At 36.4% G+C, this 19,500-nt stretch overlaps 1 protein-coding gene across 1 annotated transcript in view; it reads right to left on the bottom strand.

Annotated features, from left to right (window-relative positions):
- BCKDHB (branched chain keto acid dehydrogenase E1 subunit beta) overlaps nt 1-19,500 on the bottom strand; it is a 448,915-nt gene that overhangs the window by 12,282 nt on the left and 417,133 nt on the right. The window lies entirely within an intron of this gene.

Here is a 19,500-nt window from a genome sequence, read left to right as displayed (position 1 = left end):
TAATGGACCAGGACCCACAAATGTATTCAAGTACACAAGAAAAGACATGAAAGAGTAGAACTCCTTGAGTTCACAAACCAGGATTTCAGCAGGCTTCCCGTGGTGTTCCAGGTCACACAATGCCCATAGAGCACCCACGCTGAAATGGCATTAGGCAACTCCAATACCACATCTGAATGTGCTGAATCCACACAGCTAGACTTCAGGGATTTGAACTATGTTCTAGAAAGTGGTGACATTTCTGGTTGTCAACAACTTTCTTCTTCATAATCCAAACACAGATAAAGTGAACTTTGGAGATGCCCAGGCCAAAGGAAGATCAATTAAGCCTTTAAGTCTAAAAACTAGGGATCTGTCACAGATTCTAATAATTGTGCTGTGATTACCTCTACAGCAGGGAGTATGCTACTGCCAGAAACATAAGCCAAGATAATGCTTCCAGATCCTGGTTTAATCTTCAGTTACCTCATTCACCCACCCTTCACAAACCTTCACCTTGGCAAATTTGGGTAAGTGAATTTGGCACCAAGAATTAGCTTTAAGCCAATCTGTGAAGCTCATGAAGGTTGACTGAAAACACTCTCAACTCTTTTCCATCATCATCTTTTACTTCTATTTTCCATAACCCCCTACAGAGTTTTAACAAGCTTTCTATGTACCCAAGAAAAATCTAACTCTCCTGGGTTTTATTCTGTAAGCAATACGGTAAATTGGTTTAATCAACAACTTGTTTCTAAGAAGTTAATATGTTCAGAGCCCTGGATGCCTGGGTGGCTTAGCATTTGAGCATCTGCCTTTGGCTCAGGGAGTGATCCCAGAGTCTCAGGATCGAGTCCCATGTTGGGCTCCCTGCACGGAGCCTGCTTCTCCCTCTGCCTGTGTCTCTGCCTCTCTCTGTGTGTCTCTCATGAATAAATAAATAAAATCTTTAAAAATATATATGTTCAGAGCCCATTGGAAGCACTAGGAATACAATATTGTTAAGACCTCATCTATCCTATCCTAAATGACTTTAACAGTTAGTTTGGAGGAGAAGATAGACATATGAAACAATTGATGAGAAACAGTAGACAATAAAATGTTAATGTGAGTCATGTCCCATGTGCCAAAGGACTTAAAGAAGTAAGAGATCAGAACAAGACTACAAATTGAAATGATTTTGGGGTGGAGAGGGAGACCATAATTGAACTTTGAAGAATGAGAATTATGTGATATATGGAGAAAGCATTCCAGATGGAAAACAATTAAATCATATAAGAATAAAATAGAAGTTAGTGAATTTGATACTGCACTGCTTAACAAAAATGTGGCTTTTTATTGAAGTTTCATTTCTTCAACTCACACAGACACTAAATAGCTAGAACAATATTTTGCGGGTGAAAAGCTTTGATAATCCTTGAATTTATGCCTTCTTGAGGATTGTCTAGCCCCCCTGTATACATAGGCAAGCACTAGACAGCTCCAAAACCAGAACCCTCTCTGGAAATACTCACCTGGACACCAGAGAAGGTAACATGCCTTTTTAGGATCAGATATGGATCTAAACCTATTTGCTTTTGTTGCTTTATCAAGAGAGAGTGCTTCCTCTTAAACCAATCAACACACCACATACACAATTTTATTTTATATATTTTGTTAAAGATTATTTTTTAGGTATCTTAACAGAGTAAAAAACAAACAAAAAAGCCCTGTGAATACATGACATTTTCACCTGAGAAAAATATTAATGCCTTGCTACACATTAGCCATGTTTATAGGATACTAAACAATAAGTCAAAAAGTGAAAAAATTAGTCACAATACCTTTTGGCAGCAAATAGAGAAAAAAATGTAAAAATCCAGTTGCTTTTTTGAATTCAGAGCCAATTCAGAGGTTGGCTTATTTTTAAGCTAAACTTAATCAAACAGGTATTTCTGACATGTTAAAAGTCTTTCCACATGCAACTACTGTCGGGACTAAAGAAAGGCATTTTTTTAAGATTATGTATTTGTTTGAGAGATAGTGAGAGAGAGCACAGCAGGGGGAGGAGCAGAGAAAGAGGGAGAAGCAGAGTCCTCATGAGCAGGGAACCTGATGTGGGGCTCTATCCCAGGACCTCGAGATCATGACCTGAGCCAAAGGCAGAAACTTAACAAACTGCGCTACCCAGGTGCCTCCAAAACAAGGCTTTATTATGGGGAATTAGTAAAATGCAGATTCCAGTTCAATAGGTCTGGGATTGGGCCTGAGAGTATGCATGTCTGGAGCATGGTTTTAAAATTTTCCTGCTAATATTCACTTTGCATTTTGTTTTATATTTCAAAATGGGTAGGCTTTACAGGATAAAATCCTAATAATGAATATCCTTTGTCAAAGTACACCTCCCTCAAAATATCTAGTGCATTCTAGTGTATGAGGGAAGCAGAGAAATCCCCTAAGTAGATAATAGCAGAGTAGAGACACCACCTTTAGGTCCAATCCAATTCAATCCCACTGACCTGCTGAACCTCCAGAAAGTACTAGGATAATTACTATGAAAGATTTCACTACTGTCTCCTCCTAGAAGATAAGCTCCATAAGGGCAGAAACTTTCTTGTTTGTGACTTTTTCCCCAGCACAGAAAACACAGCTTCATGTATAGTAGGCACTGAATGCTTGTTAAATGGTTAATGGGATGAATAAATGGAAAGCAAAATTAATGATGCATGCCTCCACTCCCCTAATTTTTCTTTCATATTAGCAATCCTTGGGCCCTTTACTAAAAGACTGTTTAAATCCAATCCTTCCAATAATACCTCATGCAATGGAGGCAGCTCAGGTTCCTTTGGGGGTTTGAAAATCAATAACTTCTCACATGTCTACAAGACAAAGTGAAAACTAGGACACAACCTAGAGTCTGTTTTTCCATGAATATCTTAGCACATTGCTCTGAGCCAGACTCACAGCTCAGTTTTCCTAATGTTTCTTAATTAACTTATGAAAGTACAAAAGCAGGTAAAAGCAAGTTCAATTTATCATGGAATTCAAGATTCACACATAGCTAACATTGAGTGTAACTGTTTTGTCTATCCTTCCTCTATCTATTAGTTGTCATGGTTAGAGTTAACAGGGAGAGAATACACTACTCTTCCTACTTGGGAAAAAAGAGACTTTTAAATAGCTCCTTTAAAAAAAAAAAGATTTTATTTATTTATTCATAAGAGACACAGAGAGAAAGAGGCAGAGACACAGGCAGAGGGAGAAGCAGACTCCATGCTGGGAGCCTGACGTGAGACTGGATCCTGGGTCTCCAGGATCACACCCGCGCTGAAGGCAGCGCTAAACCACTGAGCCACCCAGGCTGCCCTAAATAGCTCCTTCTTAAAACGAAAGAAAGAAAGAAAGAAAGAAAGAAAAAAGAAAGAAAGAAAGAAAGAAAGAAAGAAAGAAAGAAAGAAGAAAGAAAGAAAGAAAGAAAGAAAGAAAGAAAGAAAGAAGAAAGAAAGAAAGAAAGAAAGAAAGAAAGAAAGAAAGAAAGAATAAATAAGTAGCTCTTTTTTTCCCATCATGTTTACACTCTATATATATATATATATATATATATATATATATCCCAGTTAAAAAATGGACAGAAGACATGAATAAACATTTTTTCAAAGAAGGCATCTAGATGGCTTATAGATGTGAAAAGACACTCAACATCACTTATCATCAAGGAAATACAAATCAAAACTACAATGAGGTATCACCTCACACTGGTCAGAATGGCTAAAATCAGCAACACAGGCGAGAACAGATGTTGGCGAGGATTTGGAAAAAGGGAAGCCTTCTTACACTGTTGATGGGAACACAAACTGTTGCAGCCACTGTGGAAGACAGTACGGAGGTTCCTCAAAAAGTTAAAAAGAGAACTCTTCCATGATCCAACAATTGCACTACTAGGTATTTACCCAAAGGATACAAAAATACTGATTCCAAGGGATATATGCACCTCGATGTTTATAGCAGCTTTATCAACAATAGCCAATATATGGAAAGACCACAAATGTCTATCAACTGACGAATGAATAAATAAGATGTGGTATATATGGAATATGGCTCAGCCATCAAATGGAATCTTGCCATTTGCAACAATGTGGATGGAGTTATAGGGTATTATATTAAGTGAAATAGGTCAGTTGAAGGAAGAAAAATATCATATGATTTCACTTATATGTGAAATTTAAGAAAGAAAACAAATGAACATAGGGGGAAACGAGAGAGAGAAGCAAACCAAGAAACAGATTCTTACTATAAAGAACAAACTGAGGGTTGCTAGAGGGGAGGTGGGTGAAGAAATGGGTTAAATGGGTGATGGGTATTAAGGAGGGTCCTTGTGATGAGCCCTGGGTATTGTATTTAAGTGAGGAATTATTAAATTCTACACCTGAAATGAATATTACAATGTATGTTAACTAACAGGAATTTATTTTTTAAAGATGTTATTTTTTTATTCATGAGATACACAGAGAGAGAGACAGAGACATAGGCAGAGGGGGAAGCAGGCTCCCCTCAGGGAGCCTGATGCAGGACTCAATTCCAGGACCCCAGGATCACTACCTGAGTCAAAGACAGACGCCCAGCCACTGAGTCACTCAGGTGCCCCAACTAACTGGAATTTAAACAAAAACTTGAAATTACAAAAAAATAGAAGAGTCTAAAATCAATGAAGTTAAAATCTAATCATAATCCATTCTGATAGTCCATTAACTGTGTTTACCAACAGTACCACTTGTCAAAAGGGAAGAAAAAAAAAAAAACGAAGGTAATGAATAGTATAGGAACAAGTTTAACTTTCTTTGTTCTTTTTAAAGTATGAATTTCATGACAAGAAAAGTTTTCATTACTGCTCAGCCTTTTAATGCTATGAAATTTTAGAAACAAAGTTTGTATGAGTTTCTCATGATTGATCCCATTGCCTTTTCACTTCCAGCTTTTGGCTACCAAGTGTCCCACAGTGGGATGAAGGGAATTCTCTATGCTGGAAGAAGAGTCTTGTCAGTGCCCGGTGTGGCCTAGCTCCAGCTTCATAAAAGATCATAGGCACATTGAGCCCCATCATCCCTTCATTATATGAAAACACAAAGTGCTTTGCGTTAAACTTTTTTTCTTTTTGCTACAACTCTGAACCGGTAATAAACCCATTTTGAAATATTTAGCCAACTTTAAAAAGTTATTTTTCATTTCTTCTTACCCCATATTTCTGCTTAGGAAAAGTGAAAGCTAGAAAGAGATTTGAGAATTTCTTCCAACAGCTATGTCTGACCCAGTAAAAAGCAGGAATGAAATATACAGAATGATACAAATGTTTCCTCCAACTTAATATCATCTCTGTTATTACTATAAGGTGATGTTGGTGAAGGCAGTAAAATATCTTGGTTAAGAATATGAGCCCTGGGACCAGACAGATTTGCAACTCTTTAGTTCAAATCAGTGACCAGTTGTGTGCCTTTGGGTTACTGCCTTCCTTCTCCTCTGCTCCCTGTCTCAGCCTCTTTACATATCAATGTGAAAGACAAAAGTATGAACTTCAAGGAACTATTGAGGAAACCAAGTGTGATAGTGTCCATAGAGCACTAAACTCTGTGTCTAGCATGTAATGGTAGTAAGCACTCAATAAACATTAGCAAATTTTAATACTATTGTGTAGTATAAGAATTCTTTAAAATCAGGAAAAAACAGCAAAACAGTCGTAAAATATTAAATAGCACATCACTCCTGTAAGCATTGATAAGTAAGATGCTAGTGCTATTTGTTAGCATAAGCCTGTGGTGTGAAAACTATTACTGTCCTATTTAAAAGAAAGATGGCTTGCTTGAAAATGTTGGCTTCCATGTGTATTAAAATTGCAATTCCAATTTCAAGGATGCAATGCATCTTGATGTAGTTACAGTCTATCAATAATGTTGATAATCTAGCTGCCTGTGTTTCTTTTGTGTTCAAAATGTTGAGATTTCTTAGAGGGTGGTCAGTAGCTACCAGGCTCAGTGAGAGAATCAATAGAGGGCCCATTTCCTAAGAAGACAATTAATTGGATGTAGGTAGGTAAATTTGTTGACTATGACCAAAGAACTCCAAGACTATTGCACTACAGATAATTTGCGTGACTCCTCCCACAGAAATCTGGATACATCAGTAAGGTCATATATCCAAGAAACGTCTCCTACACATTATCACAGATAATCCATCTGCCTGCACATCTGACTGGATTGCTCATACACTAGTCAGTATACTCAACACAGTCGTATATAGCAACCTGAACTGATGATCAGTTGGTTTAAATGATCAGTTTGATAAACCCAACCAGATGTTAGGAGGAACTTCATAGGAAAAACTCTCATGGAAAGTCCTTTATCAAAATGCAAGATACAATCATATCACTTCATTTTATTGACTAGGAAATGAAGACCCCAAACATGAGGTGTGGCTCTGCTAGGAAATGGCATAGCTGGGATAATATTTTGGCTTCTTCCTGGTTTCTCATCTTAAGGAAGTATTCTCCTCACCTGCCACCACTTCTTCCATATATCAAGTATGTTTCCGTATCTTGGCTATTGTGAAATAATGCTACAATGAACATGGGAGAGCAGGTATCTCTTTAATATGCTGTTTTAATTCCCTTGAGATATATACCCACAAGGGGGATTCCTGTGTCATATGGTAATTCTATTTTTAATTTTTTAAGGAACCTCTGTCCTGTTTTCTGTACTGGCTGAACCAATTTATATTCCTACCAACAATGCTTAAGGGTTCTCTTTTCTCCACATCTTCACCATTACTTATTTCTTGTCTTTTTAATAATAGCCATTCTCACAGTAATGAGGTGATATTTCATTGTGGTTTTGATTTGCATTTCCCTGATAATCAATGATGTTGAGCACCTTTTCATTTACCTGCTAGTCATCTATATGTGTCTTCTTTGGAAAAAAGTCTTTTTATGACTTCTGCTCATTTTTTCAAATCACATTGTTGTGAGTTTTGCTATTGAGTTGTGTCATAGTTTTTAAATAATTGTGTCTGTGTCATTTGTTCAGAATGAACTCAGATTTTTTTAAGGAATCTATTATTCTATTGAATATCTGTCTCTTTGCTCTTCTTCCCAAAGGGAAATCCAGAAACAAAAAGAGAGGAGGACCTTACTTAGACTGTGTAATAGTCTGACTCCACATCTGATATTTGACTACAGACAGTTGTCGATCCCCACCGCTCCTCCTCCCTTCAGCTCCACAATTGGCAAGCTGATAGAATAGTTCAGGTGTTTACTTCTTTGGTGCCAGGAGAAGGTTCAAACCAATTAAGCCCCTATCCTCAAGGGAACCCTCATCCCAGCACTACTCCCTAACCACAATAAAAACCCTAACCAGCCTCCTTTCCCTACTCTCAAACTTCTTTTCCTACTCTTACACTTTCCAAACCCTATTTGGACTGCTAGGAAGCTACCTTGGTCTCTCATGAGTAATTACCTTTAGCACCCTGTTGGTGCATGCATGGCATCATACGTCAGCACATCTGAACCAAATTTGGGGTGGAGTTTATTTTGTCTCTATGGGGTGTTCCAACAGACTGCCTCTAGGCATACATATAGCCAATAGCAAAGAGGAGAAAAATCTTTGATGGGATTTGAAATTGGTGTTTGAAATATATGAGTGGATTTCTAAGATTCAAAAGTAATTTTAAAAATTAATAGGTAAATTTTTTTTAAATTAATAGGTGAAAATATAAGTGAAAAAATAGGTGAGACAGGTGAAGGTGGTTATGAGGTACAAAATTCTAGTTATAGAATACATAAGTCACAAGGATGAAAAGTACAATGTAGGGAACATAGCCAATAATATTGTAATAATTTTGTATAGTGACAGTGACTACACTTATTGTGGTGAGCATTAAAAAAATTATAAAACCTGCTCATTTTTATTAAAGGACTGGAAGCAAATAATATACTAGAGCATAGCTGGAAGCAGTGATTAGAGAAAAAAGTATTTTAGATTCCAAGTTGTGGACATTCAGTTAAAAAGTTATATTTATATTAGAAAGAAAAGCAATTTCAGTTCAAGTGATTTGATATCTATGCTTTTAGGATGACAAGGTTTGTTCCACCTAAATAATCACTCTGTGGAAATGAATAAACAGTATGACAGAAGTCTCTCATGAATGATCTACATTTTCAGTAATGCCAGAGTCATTATGTGATCTAGGAAAAAAGGCCAATTATGCTTTTGGATGCTCTATCACACCACATAGCCTAAATTACTCACAAATCAAATTTTCTTAGAATTTCTAGGGTTTTCTATAAAGACTCATCATACTCATCCATTTATATAAACTACAAAAGAGTTTGTTGCCTTAACTCCCTATCTCCACAACCTAATATAGTGCTTGGCAAACAAGCCTCATTCAATAAATATTTGTTAAGTGAAACTCATCAAACAAGATTTGTTGAATATCTAAATGTCAGACATTGTTCTAAATATAGATGCTAAATATTTTTGATTCTTTAAACACAGAATATTTTAAATAAGAATTAATTGGATGTATTTGGTTACAATGATTTCCCTTGCACTAAGAGTGTTCCGGAATACAAAGATGGGTGGCTAGAAGTCATGATTTATTCTATGACTTAAAATCCCTGGCCAAAATATTGAAAGGCTGAGGGATAGGCAGATGGCCAAATCAGCCCAATTGCAATCATCCTCCAGAGATTGTTCTAACAGGAACAATGACAAAAAAGGTGGCCAGGCCAACTCTGGTACATAAAGGTACAGAGCTCAAGAGGTACAGACTCTTTATCCTGTGGAGGAAGCCAATCTTCAATGGAAGAGAGTGAAACTGGCTACAGGTAGAAGAGCACATTGATAGGTCACATCAGTAGCACAGTTCCTTACTCATCCCTATATGTGTACCTTTTACCTTGTGACTTTACAGTTTTCACAAGAAGCCAGAGTCTATTTACTCATCCCTTGAATCTGAGCTGGGCTATGCAGCCAATAACAAACAGTCTATAGAATGAAGACATCACAGTGAGCTAGTTCCTAGGTTTCATGTGTTTTTATTCTTGCTCTCATGCCTCTGTCACTGCTATAAAAACAGGTCTACTCAGCTATAGAGTTAAATACCCTGGTAGCTTAAGCTGACAGCCAGAAACCCTCAGATGCATGAGTGAGCCCAGGGGACATGTGCAAAGCTGTAACTGATTTCAGACATAAAATCAATAAATACTTACTGCTACATATCACTAAGTATATAATAACATTATTGCACAGCATTTTTATGGGCATAACCAATACAATCCCCTTTCCATATATATATGGAAATATATATATATATATATATATATATATATATATATATATATATTGGCCATTTGGATATCCTCTTTTATTGTCTATTCAAGTTCTCGGATGGGTCCAAGAAAAGTTATAAAGTTCTGATTTGTTGGGCTTTTTGTTATTCCAAGGGTAGAAGTTAAGCTCTCTCTAGATCTCTACATTCCTGAATCAACCACAACTGTACACCTCCTGACATTTCATTCTCCTCTAAATTCAGTATTTGGATAATTCATGAGTCTGTTTTTATCATGTGGGGTATTTTTTTTTCTTAATTGCCAGTCACATATTCTTGCCTTTCCGTACATCTAGTAATTGTTTATTGCACGGAGGACATAGTGTAAATAAAAGAATTCTATGGGCTCCAGATGATATAATCTACCACCAGATAGAATTCCCCCATTCCTTAGGCAGACAGGATAAGGACTGACAAGCTCAATCCAAATCAGAGACTGAGCTATGTCAGGGTTCTGTCTATAACCAGCCTTCTCAGTTATACATGACCCTTCCAGGATTTTGAATGAGTGTCCTTCTCAGCCCTGAGATTCTGGGAAGGTTTAGAATTCCCCTTCAGTATTTCACAGCTTACCTCTGTCTTCCAATCCCCACCTACTTTCAAAATCTGGTATGTATCTGTCTTAATTCTGGATGCTACCTGTAGTAAGTTCTGTTTCCTAAGAAACATTGTGAGACTGCAGAGATTTCACACTACCTTGTAATAGTTTCAGCCTAGATTCTCACAGTACTAGACCTTAGCCTCTCTTGTTTCTGGTTTGTCACACCAGCCCTGCACAATCAGTGAAAGGTGTGCTGGTTTGTCTCTGCCTCCAGCAAGTCCTAGGTGAGAACCACCTAGGACATCATCAGTTCGCCTCAGAGAGTTCTTTCACTTCAATCATTATGGATCATCTAGTCCTGTTGTTTTTAAAGCTCTCTGATGTCTTTACAAAATGATTTTATAATTTCTCTGGCCTTTTCCACTTACTTCCATGGAGGCATTGGCCTGTCATAAACTTATACATGCCATCCAAAAATAAACATCTCCTGCATCTATTCTTAACAAAGATTTTCATTAAAAGGAAAAAACTAGCTAAGCTTGAATATGTTATTTTACAGAAATAAATTGGGAATATGTTTACATAAAAGTTTAAAAACTCTGATTAATCAAAAGATATTTTCCCCTTAGAGTTTGGAAATATCTTAAATATAACAATTTTCCTAAAAGTTTAAAAAATACTGTGAAACAGTGGCTTAGTTTAAAACATGTGCCTTAGTTGTAACACCTCTAAAACCTAATTTTTACCTTCTTTCTTTATTCTTCTATTAACTATACAGATCAAATAATTTCTTTTAATTGCTTTGTATTCACATTATTGTAAATTTCTTATAATTTACAGCCTAATGAGTTGACCTCCTTAAGTCAATGTTTTAAAAATATCTATAAATATTTATATAGCATTTCAATATTTCAGTATTTCTAAGGAAAGACATTGATATTAAAGTAGTATGTCTCTTTCTTTTCTAAAAACCAATAATACATACATCAGCTTAACCTTGATTTTCTTCTTTGCATCTTCTCTAAAACAACACTCCACTTATCACATGGTTATTAATTAAAAATTCTACAGAGGAGACGAAAGAGACCATTCATATTGTAAAGCACATTTTATGAGAAAGACTGAGTAAATGTGTCCTTTATCCTCTCAACTCCACATTAAAAAATACACACAAAAGATATTAAAGACCATTATACTAATATTTTTATTATGCAGATAAAATTATGCAGGGTTTTGATACAAAAATGATATGCATATATTTGAGTGTGTTTGGAGACAATATCCATGGGTCTCATATATCTGCACATCTTATGAGAAAAGTATGACCACTACCCTTTGTTCCAAATTATCATTTCAAGAATGTTTATATAGGGGCACCTGGGTGATACAATCGGTTAAGTGTCTGACTCAGTTTCAGCTCAGGTCATAATCTCAGAGTCCTGGGATTGTGCCCCACATTGGGCTCCATGCTCAGCATGGGGTATGCTTTAGATTCTCTGTCTCCTTTTCCCTCTGTCCCTCCCCCTGCATGTTTTCTCTATATATATATCTAAAATAAATAAATAAATCTTTAAAAAATATTTGTATAGTGAACAGTCTTGGAAAAGAATAATGTTTCTCTTTAAAAAAATGGTTCTCAACTGAGAGTAGATTTTGTCCCTCACAAGACATTTGGCAATTTCTAGGGACATTTTTGATTGCCATGACTAAGGATGTTCCTGGTATATAGTGGGCAGAGGCCATGGAGCTGCTAAATATCCTACAATGCACAGGAAAGCCCCCAAATCAAAGAATAATCTGGCCCAAAATGTCAGTAGGGCTGAGATGGAGAAACCATGCTTTAGAGTAAAGAGCAAACATGCTTGCTGTACATTATAAAATATTTAGGTTCCCTAAGTTCGGGATTCCTCTCTTAAAATGCATCCTATCATCTGGGCAGGTGTCATCTGGCCATTTTTGTATCACTTGTGAATTTGGGGCTCAGAGTAATTGTGCGAAAGCGTTGACATTTTTTGCTACTGCTTTTGCTGCAGTTAGTAATTTACTATGTCATCTCTGATCCAGGAGATGCATGTCTTCTACCAGCAATTATGAAACTATGGCACCCTGATTAAAATCAGAGTAAAATTTTAAAAAATAAAAGCAAAGTAAAATTGCAGACCCTTAACATTTCTGGATATACTATTTTATATTTTAGGCAATAAAAAATAAGTGCAAAACCAAACTGCTTTTGAAAAGCCTTTCAATCTAGATGGCCTAAAAAAGAACTAGTTGATTAATTTTGTACGCACTTTTATAAGACTATACTAAAATTAGACAACCCAACAGAAAAATGATCAAAGATATGATCATATGATTTATACTTTTTATAATAATGGAATTCAATGTATTTAGGAAAATGTCCTTGTTTTTAAGTTGTAAATAAAGTTTTTATGACCAAAGTATCACAAAGAGTCCCTTTTACTTTTAAATACTTCTGGAAAAAAAAATATGTGTGTGTGTGTGCATGTGTATGGTGAGAGAGCTCAAGAACATGGCAAATGTTAGAATGTAGTAAATCTAGGTAAAAGATACAGAGATGTTAACTGTAGTATTCTTATAAGTTTCCTATGTGTAAACTATTTCAAAAGGAGGGGAACATAAACAGATGACATAGGTCTATGCTCAATAGTTTAAGACTGCACACTAAAACTATGATTTACATTTTAAAAAGATATAGCTGGCTTTAAAACAATAAAAAGATCTATCTTATTAATTTTTAAAATACAAATAAAATGAGGGTTTTTTTATTTCTATGATTAGCAAAGAATGTTGCAGTTTGATCATAATCCAATACTGATGAAGCTTGGAGAAAAGATATTCTTATCCACTTCTGATGGGACTATGACTTAGAGTATACATTTTGGAGGAAAATTTTGAACAATTAATTAGAGTTTTTTAAATGCTCCCACCTGTTCTTTCATCAATTGTTGATGCACCAAGGACACAATTTCATCTATATAACCCTCATGTTCAGAATGTTTAAACTGAATCTAATCATTTGAAAAATCCAAATTGTAGAACATTCTGGAAAACAACTGATATGGACCTTAAAAATATGTCAATGTCATGAACAACAAAAGTGGCTGAGGACAGTTTCAGGTTAAAGAGACGTGAAAATTATCTCCTTCTTAGTGCAGTAGGCAGCACATCAGTCTCCATAAAGAGACATGACAATTAAAAAATTAAATTAAAAAATTAAAATGAAATAAATGCACATAGTCTTAAATCTGATAGTAACATTTCCAAGGTTTTACTCTATAAACTCTACTGAGGATATCTCAAAATCATCAAGCCACAAGCATGTTCATAGTATGGTTTCTTATCACAGGAAAAAATTAACAATCTCGATTTATATCACTAAACCAATGGTTAAATGTTTCATGAATCCAGTTACATAATCATATGTAGACACTGAAAAAATGGTCTGGGTATGTATATGCTATTAGAAAAAAACTGCAACATTTTTTAGTTAAGTGGGGGGAAAATATAGTAGAGTATATTATATAGGTACCCTTTTTTTTGGAAATAAAATACAGAAAGATGTGGATAGATGGATGCAGGAAGACATAAGGTTGGTGTTTGGGAAACTGAAAGAGTAGATGGCACAGGCTGGTTCTGAAGGCACAGAGTTTTGAATCAAAAGCAAAAATTTCTGTGGCCACATATAGGTGCAAGAATGAGAATAATGGCATGGAATAAAAGGGAAAAGGATATAAGATAAAACAGTCTCTGAATGACCTGCATTGTATCAACTTGAAGTAGCTCTTAAAACTTTATTTTTGCAGGCCTCTCACTGCCCCCCACCACTATCCTTGCCCTCCCTAATTTTCTGGTTCAGCATCTCTGACTCCCAGGGTTCAGAAATCGGGACTTCCAACAAGCGTCCCAGGTACCCTCGCCCTCACAATGTTTGAAAACCAAGAGCGGCTCTCAGTTTTATGAATATGGTGAAACTATCTAGCCAGAATCTCTTGATTGTTTTTCCTCCTGGCTGCACCATCCATCTGTTCAAAGTCCACCCAAGCTTTTCCATCTCTCCTGCATAAAGGAAAAACTATCCCCACTCTTTGCCAAGGTATTTTTAACTCCACCTGTTCACAATCAATACTCCCCATCTCTTCTAGTTCACTCAGTAGTCAACAGAAAGAACCACCAGATCATATTTTTCTGGGCCTGAAGATATGGTTAAGTCCATCTTTCAGGTTGCTTTAAATTATGGCCAAAGTGGCAAGATAAATAAGTGCGAAATATCAGAAAGGGAGACAGAACATGAAAGACTCCTAACTCTGGGAAATGAACTGAGGGTGGTGGAAGGGGAAGTGGGTGGGGGGTGGGTGTGACTGGGTGACAGGCACTGAGGTGGGCACTTGATGGGATGAGCACTGGGTGTTATTCTATATGTTGACAAATTGAACACCAAAAAAAAAAATTTTATTTAAAAAAATAATAATAAAATAAAAACAAAGTGGCAAGATGAAAGTTGAATGCAGTATAAAATAAGAAAAAAACTGACTAATGTTTAAACATCCACATTTAATATGCACAGCTGGGCCCTGGATGAGAAAAAGGAAAGCATTGGCAGAGATAAAGATAAAGACTGCCTCACAAACAGCCTCTTTCAGTTTAAAATGTGGAAGTTAGGTAAGAAAAATGTTCTGTGAGGACATCTGCAGTTCAGGATTGCTTTGCTTCAAATCTTCTGAGTACCCACAGTTACAATTGTCAGGGAGGTCCTGCAATAATGAAAGACCTGCCTGTAAGGTCTACTCATCTTTGCAGTATTGAGCCATTTTTACTATACCTAGTTTAGTAGGTATAGTATGATAGATCATTTTATAACTATAAAAGTAGAAGATTCCTTTCTATTAATTTTGCTAACCATCTGAAATACCATCCATTTAGATTTCCTCATATTTTGGGGTTGGGGGGGTCAAGGGTTTTTTTTGGTAGGCATTGTTAAGTATAATTTTGGGTACTTTTAGTACTAAAATGTTAATCATTACATTTTAAATGTAGTGTCCTTCAAGAAATTAATTGAAGGTGGGGTGCCTAGGTGGCTCAGTCAGTTGAGCATTTGACTCTTGGTTTCAGCTCAGGCCATGATCTCATGGGTCATGGCTCCATATTGGGCTCTGCACTCAGTGGGGAGTCTGCTTGAAGATTCCCTTCCTCTGCTCCTCCCCTGACTTGTGTTCTCTTTTTCTCTCTCTCTCAAATAAATAAATAAATCTTTTAAAAAAAAGAAGCTAATTAATGGTAATGTCTATCAGATCTGAATAATTATTACTCAGTGTCCCTCCCAACTTGAAAATGTTCACTGACCTTTCCAGTCAAACTTTTCATACTATCATACTATTCAGTGTAGAATAGCAGTGCTTTGCCTGAACAACTGGTTCATCTTTATCATAACTGGTTCAACTTCATCACTTAGTCAATAACTCATCATACTGTCCTCTCTACCTAGATTTCCTATTAACTTTAAGCCAAATCTCTGGCCCACCTTTAGCAAAGGAAGCCTCAATCAAAAAACTGTAAACTAACCTCACCCGGTTTTGCTATTTTTTCATTTTATTTTCTCTTTTGCTCAACTTGCTCACTCGGTTGTATCACATATTCTTTCAGAGTACCTTAAATAATTTTTGGAACCAATAGAATATAAATAAATAAATTAGGCTCAAGCATTGCAAGAGTTCCCACTGAAACAAAGTTTTGCTTCTTTATATTCATCTCCTTCTGGATGACAAAAATCATTCTTAAAAATAAAAATGTCTCAGGGTGCCTGGGTGGCTCAGTCAGTTAAGCGTCTGCCTTCAGCTCAGGTCATGATCTCAGGGTGATAAAGGGATGGAGCCCCGCTTTAGGCTCCCTGCTTAGCGAGGAGTGTGCTTCTTTCTGTCCCTCTGCCCCTCCTCCCTGCTTGTGCTTTCTCCCTTCTCTCTTGCTCTCTCTCTCTCTCTCTCTCTCATAAATAAAAACCTTTATTTATCTCTCTTTAAAAAACCTTTTAAAAATAAAAATGTCTCTTGGTGAATGCTTAGCCACTCACCAAGGTACCAGTATTGCTTATTCAGTAATACAAACTTGATATGACTATTTGTTCCCATCAGTATCCCACATACACAAAGTGTGTCACTGCCTTTCCAGAGGCTAATCAGAAATCTTTTTCTTCCTTCTGCTGTTTGTTGACTGTTCAATGCTGCAAAATATTCCTAGGAAAACCCTAGAGTCACAAACTTCTTCTTTTCTTACCTTTGTGGCATCAGCAATTAGGAAGGCACAAAACAAAAATAAACTAAAAACAAAATCTCACCAAGCAAGTCTCCTAAAGGGCAGCATTGACAGTTTTCCCTACCTATGGCTGGCTGCTCTGTGGCTTTTAGCATTACCTGCCTCTTAGTGCCATGTCTTTGTATTTGTACAGAAAAAGCAGGCTTGCTCCCAGTCCTATTTGGCTTTCTGTTCTCGATAAAGCAATGCATTTTAAAAGGGTCTGTGCTCTTAGCTTAATATTATTCATCTAAGAACATTTCAACCTGGATGAGAAACCCAAATACGGGGCGGTATGTGCACAGATGATTTCAGGAGTACAAATCAGTGTGTCCTTTTAAGGGAGCTCCTTCGGCTCAGCAGCTCTCCCAACAATGTACAGCTGTGAGACTGCGACTTTTTCCCCAGGCTGGTAAGGAACAAGTGTCTTTGCAGTGACGCAGGAGGTCGAGCAGGAAGTGCTGGCTAAGTGTATTTGGTGACTCATATCCATTTGCTCTCCAGCTCACTTGCAGTTTGCTCATTAGCATCAGTGCTGGAGGCTAATGGATACTCAGTAGGAAGTAATTTTTCTTTGTAAATGTCTGGTGAAAAATGGAAATGAAAACCCAAAGAGGGCTCTGTTTCTGACAAAGCTTTCCAAGGCTGACAGAGATTGTGTTTTGTGAGGTCTGGCTACAAGGTTCAGTGGTAAATTTCATGTTCTTAGGACTGATTATCTTCTTCCTAAGATAGGCTTTTGATCACAAAACAAATAGCATGAAAAAAATGAGTAAAGCTGAGTCAAAGAGGTCATATTTATCTCCAATGTCTATTTGTTTCCCTCAAAATTATTAGAGGGACATTTTTAAATACCATGCATTCGTTATGTATCCAAGCACCTAGTGGTATGTTTGTAAATGTTTGGCAACTATCTCTGGGGAAAAAGAAAAGGCCCCGATTTCCACTGTTTCCTGATTTCCATGATGTAAATACTCTCACCATGGCCAATTTCAAGCTACAACATGAGTCACTGAATAAAAGGTTGGGTGGGAGGAATGTAAACATTCAATCCTCTTGTGAGCTGGTAACTGCCAGCTCGACACCACGAGCCCTCTAAACACAAATAGAGGCTCATCTCCAGGAAATCAAAATATGATTCTGTTTGGCTGAAGGTGATAGATGATAGATAGATAGATGATAGATAGATAGATAGATAGATAGATAGATAGATAGATAGATATAGATATAGATAGATAGATGATAGATAATTTTTTTTGAGTTTCCATATGTTTAAATCCTCATTCCTGATTCATTCTTGAGTCTGTCTAGTTGCCCTAGGAGTAATATTTGAAAGGTAGAGAAATAATCAATTATTCTAATATAAAAACTGAGGCATCCTCTGTGTAATAGGAAGGTTAAAAAATTTTTTTTGCACGATAGGACTCTTGCACTGTAATACAAAATCATTGACACACTAACCATATGGAGTAGCTTATTGCCTGCCATTGCCAACTTTTTTAGGTTGTTGTTTTTGTATCCAAATGTTTAATGCTTTCAGAGATGATTAATCTTATGGAAGTTATAAGAGGAGATGATATAATTCTGAGACTATGTAGAGATTCTGTGTTTTTATTCACCTTTGGAAAGTGCAGTGAAAATATTGCTACTTAAGTGAATAAAATCTAACACCTGATCAATTTAATGTCACAGCCATGGATTTACTTGCATAAAAAAAAAAAAAAAAAAAGATGAGCTGAAATATTCTATGCCAAACTCCAGAATGCATATGATTTTAAGGCAAAAGACAGCTAAGAAGAAAGATTTGGAATCAGTCTGGCTGCAATTTCTCAAGGCCTAAAATGTTGGGTTAGAGCTAGGGCCCTAAAGCCACACTGACCTGAATGTCAGGTCACTTTTGAGCTGTATGGTCTCAGGCATGTCGCTCATCCTCTCTGTGCCAGTTTCCTCTACTGTTAAGTGGTGATAATCATAATACCTAACTCCGTAGGTTATAATAAGGATTAAATCTGCCAATACGTAAAACAGCTACAGAAGCATTTTATAAATAACACATAAGCATTTGCCAAATAGGAGTTTACTAAATAAACATGAGGAGAATTTTTAAAGACTAAGAAAAACAAATGGATAAGAGATCTAATCTAATCCTTTCAAGCCAGCTGATTTACAGAAGAAAAGTGTAATTAAAAAAAGTGTAATTTAAGCTAATAAATTACATGACCATGCAATATTGCTCCTGCTCCCCTGACTCTGCAAATTAATGCTAATGCAGGACATGGACTGCAAGTAAAACATTTAACAGTCTAGTTAAAAGAAACTACTTGCTTCTATTTCAACCAACCTGAAGATATTTCTTAAATGTGAACATTCAGGTAGTCTAAAGGGTACCATTCTGACTATCACAAAGACATTCAGGGAACTATGGGACATTCCCATCTCTGAAGTGTTTGATGTAAAGGAAAGGTATAGGGAGGGCACAGATCAAGACTCTAAACAGTTCTGAGATATTACTAATCATATCTGAAATGTCACTGTGACTATTGCATGGAGCTATGCAGAGCTCCTATCAACTATCAGAGTCCTTAAATTGGATGGAAGTCAAGCATTCTTTCTATTCTGTGAACCCTAGATGATGACAATGATGCACTTCAGTGTTAGTGTTGCACATCAATGCATTAAAAAAAGAGATAAAAAAGATTTAAAAAAAGATTAAAAAAAAAAAAGAAGAAGAGATAGACCTATCTATGTCTTCTATGGTGTTTGACCTTTCTAATCCTAACCTGCCCTCTCTTGGTTCCTCTTAATTTTTTCATGCTGTTGACTGCCCCCTAAATTTCAAATCTTCTTTCCCCAACCCCAGAAATGGACCCTGTCTCTACCAAGTTTCATAGCTGCCTGTTTACTACAATTGCTGAAAAGATTAAAACTATATACAGATGGCTAAGCCTCAGTGAAAATTTCCTCCCAGATTACACATTTTAGAAAGACACTTGTGGAAATACAGTCTCATAATGATTCTGAACATGGGCATTTCAGCCATGTGCAGGCTCACAAAAGGACAAGGGCGAATCATTTGGAGCAAGGAACTTCCAAAGCAACTTCCAAGGAAAATTTGTTTTCTAATTTCCTTTTAAACCACACCTCATAAGAGGTCACTTTTTCTACCTGACAGGACTTTCTCCCATATTAAGATTCCTGAAAGTGTTAAACATTTCCTCAAGTTAATCTAGTTAATCATTTGTTTATATTTTTCACATTTAGAAGAGTTAAGCATAGATTTTTCCAATATACTTGCTTATTTTTCTTTTTTAATA

Source organism: Canis lupus, chromosome 12 (genome assembly GCF_003254725.2).
Source record: "Canis lupus dingo isolate Sandy chromosome 12, ASM325472v2, whole genome shotgun sequence".
Taxonomy (NCBI): Eukaryota; Metazoa; Chordata; class Mammalia; order Carnivora; family Canidae; genus Canis; species Canis lupus.
This window is presented reverse-complemented; position numbering and strand designations above follow the sequence as displayed.